This window comes from Lissotriton vulgaris, chromosome 2_1, assembly GCF_964263255.1.
Source record: "Lissotriton vulgaris chromosome 2_1, aLisVul1.2, whole genome shotgun sequence".
Lineage (NCBI taxonomy): Eukaryota > Metazoa > Chordata > Amphibia > Caudata > Salamandridae > Lissotriton > Lissotriton vulgaris.
Genome location: NC_141687.1, coordinates 1265267936 through 1265289970, shown reverse-complemented (window position 1 = coordinate 1265289970; position 22035 = coordinate 1265267936).

The following is a 22035-nucleotide window of genomic DNA, read 5'->3' as shown; positions in this document are numbered from 1 at the left end:
CACAACAATGTATCCCTCACATGTACTCCTCGGTGCGGGCTCGACCAGAGGAGCTAAATAAATGGCGGAAGACCGTTCGGGGTCTTCCCGCCAGCAAGTTACGAGCTGTGTGGCGTGTCCTTCATCTCGGGCAGCGTAGGCCTCGCCCCCGGTGAACCCGCTGCACTACAATTTTCACTATGCTGACAAAAAATTCCCTAAAGTTATGCAACTGACTTGGAAATCTTCGCTCTGCCCTACAAGTCAGGATGCACCCAAAAGCCTAAAGCTACATAGCTGACAAACAACAAGGGCACCCAATGAGTCAACACAGGACCTCGGGTAACATACTTTATATCTAACAACAGTGGTCCCATGCAAGATTAAGAATGAAAAATATATTAATATAGACACAGTGGAACTATATTGGTTGAAGTGATTTGTCCAGCCGGACAGTGATCACAAAAAATCTTTACTATATATAAAATGGACACCAAAATGCAGCGGCAAGGCTGCTCATGGATATTCCGAGGACGCAATCTGCAAAACCGGCATTGAAGGCACTGCATTGGCTCCCCGTGCGGGAGAGAGTGACCTTTAAAGCACTTTGTACCGCTCATAAAATTCTTGCAGGCAAAGGTCCCCTTATTTTAAAAAATCTAGTGACTCCCTACAAAGCTGGCAGAACGCTGCGGTCAGACACAAAACATCTCTTGATGGTGCCTAGAGTCAAAAAGGCCCGCACTGGTGGGAGAAGATTCTCATTTAACACGGCAAAGCTTTGGAACTCGCTCCCCCTAAAACTTCGAGCTGAGCCCTGCACACTGCGTTTCCGCAAAGGTCTTAAAACCTTCCTGTTTCCGGCATAACGCCTCGATGCTGTCCCCTTTACCATCCGATGTTGTCTGGAAGCGCCGGGATGCCCAAGGGTAGCTGCGCGCTATATAAGATTTTAAATAAATAATAAATAAATAAAATAAAATTCTCTTACATTCAACAAAGAGTGAGACACAAGCCTGTGCCTTCACGCTTACAGATTGGCAAAGTGAGAAAACAGGGAAAGAAAAAGATATTTAGGCAGAGAGTGAACGATTTCTGTTAATTAAAGCAATGACAGAAATTCATATACACCATTATAGCATATCCTAATAAACATACATATTCATATATGGTGTGACAAGAGGTCGACGACGTTTCGATTCCATAACCAAAATGCAAGGAATCATCATCAGGACACAAAGTATTATGCCTAAAAACTGTTCTACACAATAGCCTAGGGGAAAAGAAATTAGAAGGTTCCGTTTAAGGAACACAGAACAGAGCGTATCTGGTGACTTTTAGTGAGTCTAAGTGTTTGATTGGTCCATAAGGGAACAAAATATAGCACGCGTGATCTCAACCGTGAAAGACCTTTTTTAAAAAAATATATTGACGAGTGTCTATACGTGAGTGACAGCTCCTAAAGTGTAAAAAGCCTGAAGTTCGAGGTGATCATTGAAAGAGATGGCAAAACGAGTGCTCGTGTTGTGCACGGGGGTGAATTATGCGCAATTATTTCAAGGAACATGGAGAAATGAAGCCTACCTCTGAGTGACAGGGGGAGATTGCCCTGACGTCTTGGTAAAGGGATGGCTCCAGTAATTACGGAGAAACTGCTTTCAGAAAACTGACTACTTCAGGGAGGCAAATACCTTAGCTAATAAACTGAGGTCCAGGGGCTATCCGAAACGACTGGTGAAGAATGCTATGAAACGGGCGTGGTACTGTCCGCGTGAGACATTGCTTGAACCAAAGTGAGGTAATATGAATTTTTATGGTCAATTGTGTCCCCTAACGTAGACCCCAACGGCTCCATGTACGTGCTTCAAGTACATGTATGTTCCCTCCACAACCAGCTATGAAGACGCAAATACATTTGCGTCCAACGTTAACATGTCCTCTTTCAGATCCACCATGAATGGGTCGATAATTCCGTTCCTAAGTATGCTGTGCCACCGTCTTTACATGGTGCACTTTCACGTTTTTCTGGCTCTGGCGAGTTAGGCCCTGATTCCTGCCATCGAGCCCTTTCTGCCTTCTGTCTCTGAAAGCTGCAACCTGGATCTACATCCATGACCCTTACCCTACTCCCTGCGCGGCTAGCGGTGCCTGGCTCGCCCTGCTTGCCTGCCAAGACTGTATTTTGCCTTCAAGTTATCTGCTCCGCTCCTCGAAAATACATTCCTGTCTAGTGATTTAGGAAAACATCTCCCAGCTGCAGAGCAAAGGGCCCAGCCTTTCTGTCTCCGTGCAAGTAATTCATTGCTCCTGTTACCATGGTAGGCCCGTGGCCCCTCGCATCTCACGTAGACACGTGGCTCAGGGGTTAGAGGCGGCAGACCTGGAGCTTGAGTTTCGGCCCTGGACCAGGGTTCAATTCCCCGCCTCGGCAGGTCTTGGGCTCAATAATCCCACGGACTCGATAATTCTCGCTCCGGTGCCTTCTCAACTCACGGGTTCACACTCTGTGACTCTGGGCAATAGCTTGCTTAATCTCCACATTGGCCCTTCGCGGCGGGATGCCTGGCTTTCGCCTTGTGGATACCCTTCCAGGGTTATCTCACAGGGGAATACCAGGACGGGTTCCCTAAGCAAGCGCGGAGATGCCCCAGGGTAAGTCCAGCGCTATATAAGTTTCATACATTTACATTACATTTACATTTACATATGCACGCACTAGCAGTCAGTATAGAATAGCCTCTGCCCGAGAGACCTTTCCTTCTAGATAATACAGTTCCTCAAACACAAGATATTAGATATGATTTGGGTTTAGTTTGTTCTGACACGCCAGACTTCTGTCTCCACGTATAGTGCTAAATGTCAAGTCCCCTTCACCCTCCAGTTCCACGTCAATCACACGTCATGCTGCTGCGCGCGCATCTCTGCCATATATTTCTGCTGACACTGCAGGATCCCTCTATGGATCCACCCACCTGTGACACTTTCATGTGACGTTGTCTAGCACACACCTCCGTGTACGCCCTCGTGCACGCCTTCTGTTACGTACATGTGTTCTTATCTCTTTTCTCTCAACTGTTACGCCTTCTGTATCCATCACCATTATATGCATTTACTATATATATTGTACTCTGTTAATAAAGCATTGTTTATCCCTTCCTGAACCTTCGCGGTGATGGAACATGATACCTGGTTCGAACCAATTCCTTTTTAAGGAATAAAACCCTTATAAACTCAGATGCCACGGACTCTGCCTCTCATTTTTGATTGAGTTATTCTTATTGAACTTTACCGCATAGAAATTCAGCATAGGTAATTTATATTTACCACATAATTGGCGCCCGAATAGGTACCCCTCCCCCACCTTACGCGCCGGCGGTGCGTTGCAGGCCTGGTCCCCTGCCACAGCCGTGACGGACAATTACGCGTACCCGCAGGATTTCCTGTATCTCCCTCAGGCCAACGGAGGTGACTGAGGCTGCGATCGACACCCAGACGAGGCGGTGAGGAGTGCGGAGGATCCCGACCAGAGCCCAGCTGAGAGAGCACGGTCCGAGGTATTCAGAGGCCCACCAGTTCCGAAGTTCCGAAGTTCCGAAGTACCTACGTCACGAGTCGAGTCGAGTCCAGTCCGGTCCAGTCCAGTGTCGAGTTTCCGAGGCCTTCCGTTCCGTGCTTCCCGGTGAGTACCGTTGCTGGGGACGCATCTAGACGGGTGCATTAATTTGTGTCCGGTCAAGACGGGTTTGGGTACACAGACCCGGTCTGCACTGTTTAGCAGTGTATCTGTACTGTTTAGCAGTATATCAAGTATTCAACTATCAAGTTATTGTTCGTTTTCCGAAATGTTTTAATGTGATTTTATGTCGTGGTATGAGTGATTGTTTGATTTTCATTACTGTGTTTATTGTATTAGGTGTGTCCAAGTCCGAGTAAGTATCAAGTATCAAGTATCACGGCTCAAAATGCCGCTGTTTTCTAAACTGAAACAGATAGGAACTAGAAAAGGGATACTCGAGGAAGCTGTTCCCATCCCACCCAGGGACACTCCAGGATATTTTATGTACCACAAGCACGGCTTAGACGCTGTATTATATCTCGACTTGTGGGTGGATTACACCAAGGATTTAGCAGAGAATCAGAGATGGCCCGCTACAGGGACATGGGATGCCGATTGCATCATGAGAGTAGAAGAAGCATTATGGAAAAAGAAAGCCAGACAGTCACAGAAAGATGCCATTGAACTGTGGCGTAAAGAATCACACAGACGGACAGAGAAAGCACTCAGAAAAGCAGAGAAAAGTAGAGAGGATTCTGAAAAAGCCAAAGAAAAAGAACTACTAGAAGAAGGGGAACGAGTTAGAATTGAACAACACGATAGACGGAGTAACGCAATTATGACAGGATTGTATCCAGTCCTGGCCGAGGGCCTGCCTAAGGCGACCCCGGAAACACCGAAAAATCTGCCCCCTCCATTGGTTCCGACTAAATTACGTCACAAGACCGCAGCAGACATTTTTATTTCATCCTACTTGGATGATGTAGCTCCCGCATATGCTAGTATGCCTGCCCGTGTGCCACCTGCTGACGGTAACCCGTCCCCTGATCTTCAGCCCCCAGGTCCGCAACAGCAGACCCCTCCCGGTCTGCTTCCTCCACCCTTACCTGCACCCCCTATTAATCCGCATAATCCTTTTGGGCCTGGCGCGGTTCAGGCCCCAACTCAGTTACAGCAGGTACCGACCCTACAGCCAGGTTATGGTCAAGCCTCCGCTTCAGGAGGTGCTACCGGAGGTTATCAAACACCCCCACCGTTACACCGAGTGACAATGAGAGATTTAGCAAAAGCTCGGACACCTAAGGGTGCACCGGCAGAACAGCTTAGAAGAGAACTTACAGATTGTAGATATGACCCAGTGCCCGGTACAACAGGACCCATGTTGCTAGCGTCCCTACGTTTGCGACGTGTTACAGATTATCTGATATTACTACCAGGAATGCCAGAACATCTAGACAAATTGTATTATTTTATTAGAACAGGAGAAGGAATGGATTGTGTTGCCGAAGCCATGTCACGTCAGAAAGTAGAGAACAAAGGTTTAATAATGCGATTTATGGTTAATTGTCTAATAAGAGAACAAGATCAGGCAGGTTTTCCGCAAAATGAAATGGATAGATTGCATAGATGGAGCCAGAATATCGCGGATGGTAAACATGAGAAGGAGAACAGTGTACATATTATGGTTAGAAAAGATCCGTAAGGAAATAATAGAAATACATGCCCGGCGAGCCCCTGAAGAACATCTTGAATCAGACGGTCCGACTTCCTCACAGGAGGAGGATGATACAGAGGATCTAGCGGAAACTTTGCATCAGTCAGACAAAAAGATGATAGGATATGTAGGCAGAGGGAAATTCCCTAGACCGCATCCCTTTGATAGGCCCTTCGACAGACCCATTCGTAAACAAGAAACGTGTGAAAACCAGAAACATTACCTCTGTCCAATACCAGAAACATTCCACTCTGCTATGTCAAATCCGAAGACTCCTGAACATCTATTTCAGGCTACCGATAAAGTACTTCAAGAGCGAATGGGGTACCAGTACTCAATTCCATGGATGAACAAGAATTAGCCAGGTCAGCAGTACAATGGGCTGACAATTCTGATAAATATAATGATGACGCAGTAGCACAAGCATTTTTGAATCTTTCCCCAGACGAACAGCGACTAGCTGGTATGTACATGATACAGCATCTCCTTATTCTGTATAAAAGCCAACATTCTGATCCAGGTCCCCTACCTGATGTATTAATAGAGTTACTCATGAATAAATGGAGAGGCCTGGGTACCGTTTTAATTAAAGTAATTCTAGAACATCGACACAAATATAGTGCCTTCCTGAATCCACAGTTTGTTTCAGCTCCACCCCCGGAAAGAAAAATGTTTTACATAGACAGACAAAATCCCTTGCGAGAAGTACATCCAGTCAGGAATGATGATAACACCCTTACACGTGTGTATGTATACACGCCCATAACTAAAATGGAATTGTTAGAAATGAAGAAAATAGTGCCCAGTCATGATAAAGACCCTGCAGGTTTTCACAGTGAAATAAAAGACATGTTACTCATGGGTGATTATACCTATCCCGACATTATGAAGATATTGAAAGTACTATTGCCTGCCGGTATTTACGAGAAACTCAAAGAAAAAGAATGGGAGGTGGGAGACACAAAGATTGATTGGGCTGCATTAGAAACTGAAGAAGCGACCCGAACCCCAGGATTGGGTCTTGGGGACAAAACTAAAGCATTACCAGGATTGTTAGTACAAGTATTGCCAAGGTTATTAACAACTAAAAAGAAGGATTGGGATGCAATCTCAGCCTGCAAACAGAAACCCGATGAAGACACTAGTGATTTCTATTCCCGATTTGAGAAATGTTTTATTATTAATAGTGGCCTGAAAGCAAGTAGCGAGTCATACCCACACCTTTTTGTATCTAAACTAGTCGAAAATTCTCTGCCCCAAGTTGAGAATCGTGTACTGAAAGTCGAGAGCACATGGCAAGCAAATACGCCTTCACAAATGTTACAAATGTTACAGTACCACCAGAACAGAATTAGAGAAGAACATGATCACGAACAAAGACGTATGAAAGACACGAAAATGAAAATGCTCAGTTCCAGCTGACGGTCAGAAAAAGGGTATGCCACAGTCCAATAATTCAGCAGCTCCTGTTAAAGGGATATGCAACTATTGTAAACAGCCAGGTCACTATGTAAACGATTGTGCAGTTTTGAAACACAATATATCTACAGGTAAAACTAAAGAAAGACCACGTCAACCTAGACAGGACCAGGCCCAACAACACGTGCCACAGAATGTACAGCCTATGCATGCTCCACAACAGACAGTACAGACCATAGCGGTACCACAGCCACAACCGATTGCCGCAACACAACATGCAACTCAACAGATGTACCAGTATGCACAAACTGATTGTCCCGATTATCAGCGATACACATGAAACAGCCTAGAGAGGGAGGTTGGCTTGCCTCTTATTGAGGTTCCTGTCGATCAAGAGGGTCCTTATGTACATAGTCAAGTATTAGGAAAAGATAGAAAGTTTTTGATTGACACAGGGGCAAGCAGAACAACAATCAGTCACGACGAGGTTCCAGGGGCACCCCTCTCAGGCTCACAGAATGTTTCCCTTGGATTTTCAGGCAAGCCTATTGTAAATGAAGTATCAAAACCAGTACCCCTTTTAGTTGGTCCCTTGTCTCGCACTACAGATTTATTGCTCACGAAGTCATGTCCAGAAAACTTGTTAGGTATCAAAACACTGAAAGCTCTAGGAGCTGTAATTTGCTGTTCTCCGGAAGGAGTAAGATTGTTTTTGCGTGACTTTAAGGGTCACTATGTGTTGAGAGATATTGATCCCAGATTACAGAATGTTCCTGCACATTTATGGGCACAAGGCCCCACTGATGTAGGTTGTATGCACATCACTCCATATCGTGTCACACTCAAACCAGGAGTAGTACTACCACGAATCCGACAATACAAGTTACCCCCAGATGCTGTAGTGGCTTTGCTGAAAATCATTGACGAGCTCATTGCACAAGGAGTGGTTGTAGAAACCGACTCGAATCTATGTAATTCCCCTATCATTCCAATTCTTAAACGTACTGATCCAAATGCACCTCCAGTTTATCGATTAGTGATCGATTTACGAGAATTGAACAAATGCATTGTCCCACAGTACCCTGTGGTTCCAGACATCTCTTCATTATTGACAGCTATTGATTCAGAGGCAACGTTCTTTACTGCAATTGATCTGAAGAACGCCTTCCTTAGTGTCCCAATCGACCCGGAAAGTCAATATCTTTTCGGATTCTGTTTAAGTGGCCGAAGCTTCAAATTTGCACGCGCACCTCAAGGATTCACAGAAAGCCCCAGCATCTATAGCCAAGCATTGAAAAGACAACTTGACAGTATTCACATGCCTGACAACACTGCCCTACTTCAGTATGTCGATGATCTATTGATCACCGCCCGAAGTGAACCAGAATGTGAACAAGCATCACAGACGGTTTTGCATTTCTTGGCTGACAAGGGACACAAGGTGTCTCCTTTGAAGCTGCAATTCTGTGTTCAGCAAGTGGTTTACCTTGGGCACTTGCTGTCCAAAGGGGGGAGACAGCTAACACCTGACCGTATCCAGTTAATTGTAAACATGTCACAGCCCAAGACACAAAAGGAGGTACGAGCCTTTATAGGCCTCACTTCTTACTGTAGACAATGGATTCCTCAGTATGCATTTCTAGCAAAGCCACTCATACAGTTGACAACCCAGGAGGCAGCATCTTCGACTGTCCTCCCTTGGACTCAGGAACATACACAAGCTTTTGACGAATTAAAGAAAGCCTTATGTCAAGCACCTGTTTTAGCGACACCATGTTACAGTAAGCCTTTTACACTTTTTGTCACAGAACGTGAAGGTACTGCATTGTCAGTACTCACCCAGGATCAAGCAGGTTCACACAAACCGCGTGCTTATTTTTCTAGTACATTAGATCCAGTAGCCCAGGCTCTGCCTGCATGCTTGAAATCAGTTGCAGCAACAGCTCTAGCAATCAGACAAAGTGATTCCATAGTGTTAGGACACCAATTGACAGTACAAGTTCCACATTCCGTGGAAGTCCTTTTAAACCGAACACAGACTCAGCACTTGACTATAGCACGATTGACAGGTTATGAATTGACATTGTTTCAGCCACACATAGAAATCAGACGTTGCAATACATTGAACCCTGCTACACTTCTGCCATTAAGTGAGACAGACCCTTTGGCACATGATTGTATTGAAGTCATTACCATTACGATGAAACCCAGACAAGACTTGACGGACACTGCATTACCAGATCCAGACCTGACACTTTATGTGGATGGTTCATGTATGAGAACAAGTACAGGAGAGTTAGTGGCCGCATATGCAGTCACGACAGAAACTGAAGTCATAGAAACAAATTGTATTGACACTCTGTCAGCCCAAGCAGCAGAGCTCACCGCTCTGACTCAAGCCTGTATTCGAGCAAAGAACAAGAGAGTTAACATATACACAGATTCCCGTTATGCATTCGGAGTCGTACACGACTTCGGTGTACTCAGGCGAGAGAGAGGTTTCTTGACCTCTCACGGAGCCAAGATCCAACACGGTCCCCTCATTCAAGCTCTGTTAGACGCAATACATTTGCCTACAGCGATATCCATCATGAAGTGCAAGGCACATACGAAAGTCACAGATACCATTTCCCAGGGTAACGACCTGGCAGACCGAACAGCCAAGCATACAGCTCAGACTCAGACTCACGCAACTGACCTGACAAAGACAATAGTCCAGACACCGACACATTGCATGACAGTTAGGGATCCCGCCCTAGATGTAATTGACATACAGACACATGCTACACCAGACGAAATCAAGAAATGGATTGAACTAGGAGGGATCCAGACAGAACAGGGATGGATGACGAAGGGGAAAGCCACATGGTTTCTCCCCGACTCTATGGTTCAAGTCATCATTAACACAGTACATAGCCCTGCACATTTAGGAGAAAAAGCCATGTTAGACAGTATTCAAAACCTTTGGTTCAATAAACATTTACGAGCAGCAGCCAAACAGAAAGTGCGTACTTGCATGATCTGTTGTCAGTTCAACCCAGGTAAAAGCATTCCCGTAGAGCAAGGTGGATTTCATCCTCCCGATCACCCTTTTGAAGTCCTCCAGATGGATTATATCCAGATGGAACGTTGTCGAGGATTCAAATATGTCCTCGTAGTTGTATGTGCACTTTCCCGTTGGACAGAAGCATATCCAGTCCCAGATTACACTGCTCCGACCACTGCCAAGCAGCTGGTACGTGAATTCTTCCCCAGGTATGGCTTGCCCCGTATCGTATACTCAGATAATGGTCAGCCATTCTCGTCCGAGCTTATGAAGCAGGTATCACTCCTGCTAGGTTATCAGTGGAAGTTTCACTGTGTCCGACATCCCGAGGCAGCAGGTCTCGTGGAACGTCATAATCAGACCCTGAAAATACGCCTTGCCAAGATATGTAGAGAGAAAGGCGTTGACTGGATAGTAGCTTTACCAGTTGCACTCTTCTACATGAGAATGATAGCACATTCAAGAACAGGGCTATCCCCGTATGAGGTGGTCTTTGGTAGGCCACCGAATATGTGGGGGACGCCTCTGCCTCGTAAAATTACAGATGTTGACTGTAATATGCTGACAGATTACCTTGCCTCCTTGATGTCTGCACTACAATCATGTCGTTCACAGGTAGCTGCAGCCTTTCCCGACAACACCGAGGTGAAGCCCCATGAGATCGTCCCTGGTGACCTGGTCCTTGTACGGAATTTCGACAGGAGGAGTCCGCTGGAGCCCCGTTGGCAGGCGCCGAAGCTCGTGTTATTAACAACAAGGACAGCGGTAAAAGTGGAGGGCCGCAAGGGCTGGCTCCACTCGAGTCACGTGAAAAGACACTATGGACTGCCTACGAAACTAGACTCCCAGCCCTGCCCCCTTCCAGAGACTGATACTAAACTTCCCCTGGTAGAGAAAACTCCTTCCCAGGAATTTCGCATGAAGTTGAGGTCTAGCAAGTCAGACAGTTTAATTGTTTAAGTCCTCCCCTAGGTGAATCGGTTAGACACGTTTCTGACATGTACCCGCTAGACCCCAATAGAGAGAGAGATAGACAGAAACAGATCAAGAAACATGAATATTGTAAATCTCTCCGTAGTCACTGCATTGTGACATTATTGATTATGTTTTTTCTGAGTCTTATGATTATTGCTGCAAGTATACTGCTAAACATGTACTTTCCTATTTTCAAACGTGCACATTCTTCTTCAAATGACACTGTCGAGCATACTTTCAGTGAACTGCCCCCGCACGAGTTATCTTACCGACTTGCGCTGCGCAACAATACATTCATTAGTATGTTACACCATTCCCATCAGACCAGCAATGCTACCAATTGTTGGATATGTGGCCGACTCCCTCCCTATCAGAAGTACAAGGGAGTTCTGCCCCTCTTTCCGTACCCGTTCACACATAATGGTTCCTGTGGTGCATGGTTTAGCTTAATGAATTCTTTAGATTCTGATTCCGTGGTTTACCAGGGCAATTGGGTGTGGGGAAATCTGAACACAGTTCTGCATAAAGTATGTTTCCCTGACAAGGAGGGTCTTCCCCAAAGGACAGGGACTGATCTAGAAAACGAAGTATATGGATTAGGTAACTTTACACTTAACCTCATGATTCTGAATGTCCAGTCCGAAGCCGAACCAGTTTTGCCCGCAATGTCCGTATTACCAGTCAAAGGTGAATTATGTGTCAGAAAGAATGGTTCAGTACACCTGGGTCATAGTAGATGTACTACTGTGATCGAATTCAGTGATAAAGGCAAGTCTACATTCAAAGCTTCCCGTCATTCCTATTTCATTTGTGGTCATACAGCATATATACGCTTACCTCTAGATTGGGATGGTACTTGTTACATTGCATTCCTTCTGCCACCTGTTTTCCTAGCCCCTCCTGATTATCATAGGGATTCCCATCTAGTACACATTAAATCCAAGAGAGATCTCCCGATTGTCGACTATACTGAAACGGCATGGGAGCAGTATACAGACTTCAATAAAGGTTTCTTTCCCTATTTAGGTGCTGTCTTTAATAGTAAACTGATACGTAAATTAACCAGAACCCTCGAAGCAGTAGTGAATGAAACTACTTCTGCCCTAGGTAACTTAACAGAGGAGCAGTCTGCTATGCGGATTGTTGTCCTCCAAAATCGTCTTGTCCTTGACGTCATCCTGGCCGATAGGGGCGGAGCTTGTAGAGTCATCGGATCGAGTTGCTGTGTTTTCATTCCAGAAAACGCACCATCAGTATATAGAGCCATAACCCGTCTCCACAAGATTGCAAGTCAGATACACCAGAATCCAGGCACCTGGACTTGGTCCGGTTGGTTCTGGAGCGTGCTATCAGCCTGGGGATGGAAAGTCCTATCCTTCCTCGGAATAGCCCTTCTCATAGTATTCAGTTGTTGCCTATGTTTACAATGTGGGCCAGCGATTTGCGGCTTGTGCGCCACATCATGTATTCCCCATTCAAGTCCACGTTCAAAATCCCGCCAGAAGAAGGAAGAGCAAATGATGTTGTATGAACAAATTGATAGACTAATGAAGATCGATATATCATGAAGGGTCCGTAGGGGACAAGGAGATAATGAGGTAATATGAATTTTTATGGTCAATTGTGTCCCCTAACGTAGACCCCAACGGCTCCATGTACGTGCTTCAAGTACATGTATGTTCCCTCCACAACCAGCTATGAAGACGCAAATACATTTGCGTCCAACGTTAACATGTCCTCTTTCAGATCCACCATGAATGGGTCGATAATTCCGTTCCTAAGTATGCCGTGCCACCATCTTTACATGGTGCACTTTCACGTTTTTCTGGCTCTGGCGAGTTAGGCCCTGATTCCTGCCATCGAGCCCTTTCTGCCTTCTGTCTCTGAAAGCTGCAACCTGGATCTACATCCATGACCCTTACCCTACTCCCTGCGCGGCTAGCGGTGCCTGGCTCGCCCTGCTTGCCTGCCAAGACTGTATTTTGCCTTCAAGTTATCTGCTCCGCTCCTCGAAAATACATTCCTGTCTAGTGATTTAGGAAAACATCTCCCCAGCTGCAGAGCAAAGGGCCCGGCCTTTCTGTCTCCGTGCAAGTAATTCATTGCTCCTGTTACCATGGTAGGCCCGTGGCCCCTCGCATCTCACGTAGACACGTAGTCACATATGCACGCACTAGCAGTCAGTATAGAATAGCCTCTGCCCGAGAGACCTTTCCTTCTAGATAATACAGTTCCTCAAACACAAGATATTAGATATGATTTGGGTTTAGGTTGTTCTGACACGCCAGACTTCTGTCTCCACGTATAGTGCTAAATGTCAAGTCCCCTTCACCCTCCAGTTCCACGTCAATCACACGTCATGCTGCTGCGCGCGCATCTCTGCCATATATTTCTGCTGACACTGCAGGATCCCTCTATGGATCCACCCACCTGTGACACTTTCATGTGACGTTGTCTAGCACACACCTCCGTGTACGCCCTCGTGCACGCCTTCTGTTACGTACATGTGTTCTTATCTCTTTTCTCTCAGCTGTTACGCCTTCTGTATCCATCACCATTATATGCATTTACTATATATATTGTACTCTGTTAATAAAGCATTGTCTATCCCTTCCTGAACCTTCGCAGTGATGGAACATGATACCTGGTTCGAACCAATTCCTTTTTAAGGAATAAAACCCTTATAAACTCAGATGCCACGGACTCTGCCTCTCATTTTTGATTGAGTTATTCTTATTGAACTTTACCGCATAGAAATTCAGCATAGGTAATTTATATTTACCACATAATGCCAAAAAAGAGTCAGACAAACTGGTATGTGTGACTACCTTCTCTTCTGCCTCTAATAAAATAAAGAAAAGCATTAAAAAGAACTGGCACATCATCAACTCAGGCGATCTATCACTTGAACTACCCCTGTTTGCCTTTAAACGCAATAAAAATCTAAAAGACCAATTGGTGAGAGCAGCACTACCACCTCCCAAGAAAACTAACACCACTCTCAACGATCTGTGGGGCCTTCCTCCCTTGATAGGCCACTCCAAATGCGGTGCATGTGTTGTTTGTGATTTCTGTATTGAGGCAAAGGAATTTGTGTTCAATGAAACTAGGAATGTTCTTAGGACTTTTACCAACTGTAACAGCTGCAACTTGATTTATGCTATTTTGTGTCCTTGCAACATGATTTATGTTGGCCAAACGAAACAAAAAATTAAACTCAGGATATCACAACACCGGAGCAGAATAAGGTGCAAAACAGCAAATTCACCACTGGTCGAACATTTCTTGGAGAAAGGACACTCGGAGAATCAACTGAGATGGACAGTAATCAGCCAAATCATTATACCACCAAGAGGAGGTGACCTCACTAGGATGTTAAACAAAGAAGAACTTAAGTGGATATTGAGAACTGATAGTCTCAATACAGGACTCAATTTACAGGAAGATTGGACTAGCCTACTATAACTGGGTCCATTGAATTGCTTTATCAACCTCAGGAGTTAATATGTCAGGATGTTTTAACAAATTCTCACTGATCTCACTTCACCTTCTTCGTGCATGCAATCCACCACTTATCTAAGATGGCCACCACGTTTATCTCCCTTCCCCTTCCTCACTTTTCACTAATAAGTAAATCACTTAACTCAAGATGGCCGCCGCCACTAGTCCTTTTATTATTTCTGACCGTCTGCCTACCAATCAACAGTCAGCCTTCTGCGCTTATACTCCCTATCCCTGCCTTCTCGCGTACATAGCGGAACCGCCTCGCTGGGAGCATTGTTATTGCGAAGCCCTTGGTAAGTGTTAGGAACGCTCGTAGACGCCTTTTAGCTTTACCGCGCTACGGTTTGCAATTCTTACCCTGCGTATTGATTCCTAAACAGGCTCGCCCGACCGCGCCTTACTTGGCGCTGGCACTAATACCCAACACCCCATTGTGGGCTTTTCCAAACATCACCAGGTATCTTCATTGTAACCTCCGGTAAGTGCAGCGCTCATTAGCCCTTCACGATGTGCAGACACCCCTTGCTTTCCCTTACCGTCCCCTTTCTCACCAGATCCATCACGAGGCATGGCGCCTCCCTACCTAGGAGTCGTCCTAAGTACCACCGCTCTGCAAACTACCCCTATCCTTCCATCGTAGGATCCTGATCCGCCTGGTGAGTCCCGGATCTGGGTTTAAATTATAGATTCCTTTAGGCGAACCCACAATGATATTACCTCCTCTCTCCCCAGCCCTCACCCAGCAAATTACTGGAGCCATCCCTTTACCAAGACGTCAGGGCAATCCCCCCCTGTCATTCAGAGGTAGGCTTCATTTCTCCATGTTTCGTGAAATAATTGCGCATAATTCACCCCCGTGCACAACACAAGCACTCGTTTTGCCATCTCTTTCAATGATCACCTTGAACTTCAGGCTTTTTACACTTTAGGAGCTGTCACTCACGTATAGACACTCGTCAATATTGTTTTAAAAAAAAGGTCTTTCACCGTTGAGATCACGCGTGCTATATTTTGTTCCTTTATGGACCAATCAATCACTTAGACTCACTAAAAGTCACCAGATACGCTCTGTTCTGTGTTCCTTAAACTGAACCTTCTAATTTCTTTTCCCCTAGGCTATTGTGTAGAACAGTTTTTAGGCATAATACTTTGTGTCCTGATGATGATTCCTTGCATTTTGGTTATGGAATCGAAACGTCGTCGACCTCTTGTCACACCATATATGAATATGTATGTTTATTAAGATATGCTATAATGGTATATATGAATTTCTGTCATTGCTTTAATTAACAGAAATCGTTCCTTCTCTGCCTAAATATCTTTTTCTTTTTCTTTCCCTGTTTTCTCACTTTGCCAATCTGTAAGCGTGAAGGCACGGGCTTGTGTCTCACTCTTTGTTGAATGTAAGAGAATTTTGGTGTCCATTTTATATATAGTAAAGATTTTTTGTGATCACTGTCCGGCTGGACAAATCACTTCAACCAATATAGTTCCACTGTGTCTATATTAATATATTTTTCATTCTTAATCTTGCATGGGACCACTGTTGTTAGATATAAACCCAAAAGCCTAAAGGGCACCCTATCCTAAAGGTCATGACCCTAAGAGACCCTCCTGACCCCGCCCCATGCCTATAGACCAATCGGGCTGCCACTCGCTCCTGGATATTATCAACCATACGAAGATTCCAGGAGGCTAGAGCATTCTGTCAACCCCCCAACCAAAGCCTCTGTTGCCAAATAAAAGCTTAAGTACTTTGAAAGTAGTCTTTTAGTTCCTGATGTACCATGCAGTACACTTGTCTTTGAAGGCGCATGGCAGAAACCTACCTCTACGGCCGTCATCTTAAAAGGATGATCTGAATAGGTATCTAAATATTTATGTTTTACGTCTTACTTTTTGGTTAATTTTGGCTGGAACATTCCGAGCGACAGAAGCGCTGGATCTTTAAAAATAGATAATTAATACAATAATGATAGGGTGGGGGGGTTCGACCTCTCAACTATGTTTATTTCAAAATCCTGGTAAGTCACTAAATGCTTGCACCACACTTGATATGGAGCAGCCCTCCCTGTCCTTTTGCAATACACCTGAGTTTAAATTAGATACTAGCGACCCTTAGACTAAAGAATCCCTTAAAATCGAACCAGATAAAGAAGTAATTAAAATATCCAATTCATTATCAGGATACCTTATTAATGTATTTTTTGTTACACAAAAATAAAATAGAGATTTGTGAAGTTATCAACTCCCATACACCCAAAATGCTGTTTCTTACTGAGACCTCGCTGCTAGAGGGCTTAGGTCCAGATTACACAGTTGCTAGTCCCTCTAAATTCAGCTTTAATCAGCCGCAATCACACTAACAAAAGGAGGGGGATTGTTTTTGTATTTAAAAAATAATACCAGCTTCACCTGGTGGAATATACTTCCTTGAGTAAGGAGGATTCATGTTCACACTTAAAATTAATGCTACTACGGGTTATTCAGTGCACTGATATGTTGTCTTCCAAGACCATAGGCCAACTTCCCTTCCATCGTCCATTTGTAAAGACATTGATATAGGGCAGCCCTGAGCTTAATCACTGGATAGCTAAAGCATTAGACAACATTTCCACCAAACATCCAAGTGAACCAAAAAGCCAGAGCCTATAACGCCCCCCCCCGGAGCTGGGAAGAACTCAACGAAGCTAAATGATGAAAATGTAAAAAATTGGAACAAAAAGGGAGACTAGCCTATTTTAGCGAAGCTAGATCTCTTTATAGGACTAACATCTGCCATTATAAACAGATTATATAAACCATAAATGACATATTTTATTTTCATGATCACAAATGCTAAATATCTCACATGTGAACTATTGAAGATCATGATAGATTTTAGACAACCTGGCACAGAATCAATCTCCAATACACTTGCTGGAGCTGTTCAATGAGCCATCAGTGTTTTTGAAAGAGAAAATAGAGATGAATAAGCTGTATACCATATTACTTTCCAAATATTAGTGGTGGTTCACTAGAAGCATCCTTTGGTTATGGAGCGATGCATCCTACCTTGAGTGTGTACCCCATGTTACTCTTTGATTTCATCAGGTGCTTGTTCCATAGCGCCTGTCACTGTGGTAGAAAAGTGGAATCAGATATTCCTTAGGCATTTGTGGTCAGTGTCATCACTGATGCCGGGGTAAGATTATGAGTTTGCAGCAGTGGAAGTATCACAGATGCCTGTGCTGCTCTCTTCTAACCACTCAGTGTGTGCACCAGTGCCTAGCAGGAACCAGAAATATACTTCATTGACCTGCCTTTATATTGATGGAGTGCGCTCTTCCAGTTTGTACCAAAGAATGTTGCAGCATTATACCAGCTAAGTTTGTGTTTGGCCTGTGAGATCCACCAATAGAGTTCTACATTGGGGACTGTAGGAAAGTAGGATCTGCTTTCATGCTTACCCCAAATTTTTCCCTTGTGTCAGTGTGTTTTGACTGCAGTTTGCTGAGATTCTGTTAATCAGGACCCCAGCATCTGTGCTCTCTCTCCCAACATGGCTTTGGTAAGTACTTTTGTACCTCCGCAATTTGCTGTACTGGCAAAAATTAGTACATTCCAGTAAAAACCCTAATCCAAAGCAATTCTGGTCGCTAGTGAACAGGAAAACACAGGGCCTTAGAGGGCTAAGCAGTGTCAACCTAAGTGAATCCGAATGAGTACCTTTCTTAACAGATCATTTCAAAGAATCCAAAAATGGTAAGAAATGACCTACCTACTCCACAGCATCCGAATCTTCACAGTTGTTAGCAGTAACAATAAGTGCTGAAATGCATGACCCGTAAGAAGGAATGGCCGTCCAGGCTCAAGTTGCAAACATCATAGTCACCTTGAACCAGCAAGACAAGCTTTCGTCAAAGGCATCAACGGCACCTGAAGTACTGAGATAAAAAATAGCACGAATCATAAGCAATGCCCTGCCAGATGGGGCATCTGAGCCCAACGGTTTCCCTCAGGCTCTCCCACTGCTGGTTTAGCCACCACCCTACCAGAGTCGTGGAAAGGAGAGCCGACCCCAAAAACTATAGGATAATAGCTCTCTTGGATGTTGAATCCAACTTTGCTGCTTGAAGAGCTGTCATCCTGGGCACATAAAAACCACTGTCTACCCTTCAATCAGACCGGTTTTGTGGCAAAATCAGGAACTACCAGTAATCTGCTTGCCCTATGGAGAAAGCATCAGCTTCAAGAATGCCACTTCACTGTTGCATTGTCGACTTCAAAGCGGTCTTCGACAGCGTGCCCAGTGGTCCGCTATGGTATAAACTGTGGAAATTGGGAATTCCTCCAGCTCTTTTAAAGGAAATAATCCAGCTTCACTCAAACACTTGGATTCGTATAAAGTTGGGGGACTGATCTCATGTTTCAAGAAAAATACTAACTTCTTGTGGTGTCAAACAAGAATATGTACTGGCTCTCTTTCTTTTTAATCTTTTTATTTCAGATTTTTCACAGATTTTGGATAATGTCAACTCCAACTCTTGGCAGAGCTCGCATAAGCAATTTGCTATACGCAGATGACCTTGTTTTACTTAATCACACAAGGGTGGGCTTGCAGAGGCTTCTCGATCAGCTGCTTCCCTATACAATCAGTAATGGCCTGTAATTAAACCTATCAAAGACCAAGGCAATTACTTTCGGGAAAGGGAAGTCGCCGAGTGGCGTGTGGCAATTTCATGGCAAAAGCATTGAGAGCACGACATTCTACAAATACTTGGGGGTTTACATGGACTCAAAGGCTACTTTTTCCAATCAGAAGGAAGTGGTCAGGGCTCTGTCAATTGAGGTAGCTTTAATGAAGTTTGTGAGGCAGTTATCCGGCCCAAGTTTAACCCCGCTTTTAACAGTCATGAAAGCTAAAATTACCAATTACTTATCGTACGGCCAGGAGATAATGCTGGGGAGAGTCTTTCACATGGTGAACAAAATAACAAAGAGAATTTTTAAGTGAGTATGGCACCTACCAAAATCTTCATCCGCACCTCAGATAAGAAATGAGTTTGGCCTCTCATACCACTGTGGGTTGGGGCTGGCGCCTTCATCAAGCGGTGTAATAAACTGCCTAACTTGAGTGAAGTGAGCCTGGAGGCCAGGTCGTGGCAAGAAATATCATCCAACCAAGCGGCTCAAAAACATAAACGCTACCTAGAACACTAACTGCATATGCTTGATCCAAAGGAATACTTGGAAACCAACCCACCCCAGCAGGTTCTAAAAATATGCATACAAAAAGTCAGACTCTGGTCTTTTCACTCAGACAGGGCACAACTGGCAATAAGAAATCATGCCTGGACGGTCCTATCTGGGAATGAGCAGAGGCATCATATTTATCAAGTACTTATGCAGTACTGTGAAAAATAAGGTTCTTTGCAGTGAGGCTGGATGTGTGGCCTTTCTTGCACCATCTACCAAATTTGCACCGACCAAGTGACAATAACGAGTGCAGGGGGTGCAGGTGCATCTCAGAGTCCATTGAGCACGTGGTATGTGTCTGCCCCTCCTTAATTAATGCAGAAGGATACTGCTGCGGGGCGAATGGAACAAACTTGGTGTCTGAGCCTGCCTTCAAGCCATCATAGCAGCCATGAACCCGGAAAATACAATGCTTAACAACATATTCACCAAGTTTGTCTCAAGAGCAGTTAAGATTTTAAGCAACAGGAGCACCAGTAATCCCACCATTTGTTCTTTTACTCTTGGGACACTCGAGACTGGGTAGGACTGCCAGACTTCTAGGGACAAGTGCTAAGTTTGCTTTCCTTTGCTCAGTTTTTTTAAGTGCTTTTAATGGGTTTGCACCCTTTTTTACAATGAAGTTTTTGTATCCCCAGGCACCTATCCTTTTTTCGATAAAGTAAGCCGTTGAAAAATCATGTAAACTTAAATACAGAACTGCACGATCCAATGCAATTTTGAAATCGCATAGTGTTTTAACTTTCTTATCAATAGTTAACTTTTTATCTCCCACTGCACTCTTGCAGCCAGACTCCACTACGTCGGCATACAGGGAATTGCCCTTGACTGGATCTGCTCCTTTCTCATCATCAGAACCCAAAGGATCAGACTACTGCCCATCCTCTCAGAACCCCCAGCGATCAACTACGGAGTACCCCAAGGATCATCACTCAGACCCACGCTCTTCAACATCTACATGGCCCCCCTCGCCACCATCAACAGACAGCATGGGCTCAGTATAATATCCTACGCCGATGACACCCAGTTCATCCTCTCCCTCTCAAAGAACCCCAAAGACACCAAACTCAGCTTCCAGGAAGGAATGAAAGACGTTGCAGCCTGGATGAGCAACAACTGCCTAAATCTCAACTCGGAGAAGGCAGAGGTCTCCATCCGTGGACCCTCCATCACTGCTTGGGACAATACCTGGTGGCCCTCTGCCCTCGGAAACCCACCCACCCCGACAGACCACGCCTGGAACCTCAACATTATTCTAGACTTTTCCTCACCATGACTCGCCAGATCAAAGCTGTCACCTCTACCTGCTTCAACTCCTTCCGCATCCTCCGCAAGACCTTTGAGTGGATCCCCACTAAGTCAGAAAGACCATCACCTACGTACTCATAACCAGCAGACTAGACTACAGTAACACCCTCTACGCTGGAATCAACAAATCCCTGCTACACAAACTCCAGACCATCCAGACCACTGCAGACAGACTCGTCTTTGGCACCCCACAACATGAGCACATGACCCAGCACCTGCAAGACCTCCACTGGCTCCCCGGCGAAAAGAGAGTAACCTTCAAGCTACTCACCCACACCTACAAATCCCTCCACAACATCGGATCAAATTACCTCAATGAAAGAGTCCTTTTCCATGTACCCAAAAGAAACCACAGCTCCGCCAACCTCACCCTAGCAGAGACCCTGCAGATCCAGAGCAGATGGGAACAGGTGGGAGAGCCTTCTCCCACGTCACTGCCAAGGCCTGGAACAAGCTCCCTGTCAACATCAGACGCTCCTTCGCCGTGAACACCTTCAGGAAGAGCCCTACGACCTGGCTTTTTGGCTGACCCAGAGCTGTACCTCCCCCAGCACCTTGAGGCCCTCACGGGTGAGTAGCGTGCTTTAAAAGACCCCTGATTGATTGATTGATCTCTCTTTTTATATATCGACTATAAAGCGTTTTCTAGCTGTAATGATTTTAATTTGATGGGGTTCTATAGCGCGTGGACACACTGTTCAGTGTAACCAGGCGCTCAATAAATGGTTTTATTATTATTATTAAATAATCAGACTATAAAGTTTTTCTCCAACTGAGGTAACCAGGGCATAGGTACACCAGGTGTCTCTCATGGACTGCAGCATGTATTGTGCCACCCATAGGCATCCACTTCAACTCTCACTACAGGCCTGCCATTGCAGCCTGTGTGAGTTTCCTTATAGCTGAGGTCAGTACACTTAAAACCATATAGTGGCCAGGAGTCATCACAAGATATCTAACTATATATTGGCTTCACCGAACCTGGTCATGTTTGCTATCAAACACGTTAGAATCATACCCCAACACTGATTCTGGTGTTGGGGTATGATTAGAGGTGCCCCCAGTTCTCCCGGTAACAGCCTTTCAGGGTCTGCCAGCAAGCTAGTGCTGCCTGCAACCACAGACACTGTTATGCCCTCCTGCTGCTGAGCTGAGCTTGAGCAGGGGAAGGTAGAACAATAGGTTTCCTGTCACATGGAGGAGTGACCACCTCTCACATAGGACTTTGTATGTTGGGCTGGGGTGGGGGCACTTTCAAGTACCACCAAACTGCATTGAAGGGCACATTTGTGCCCT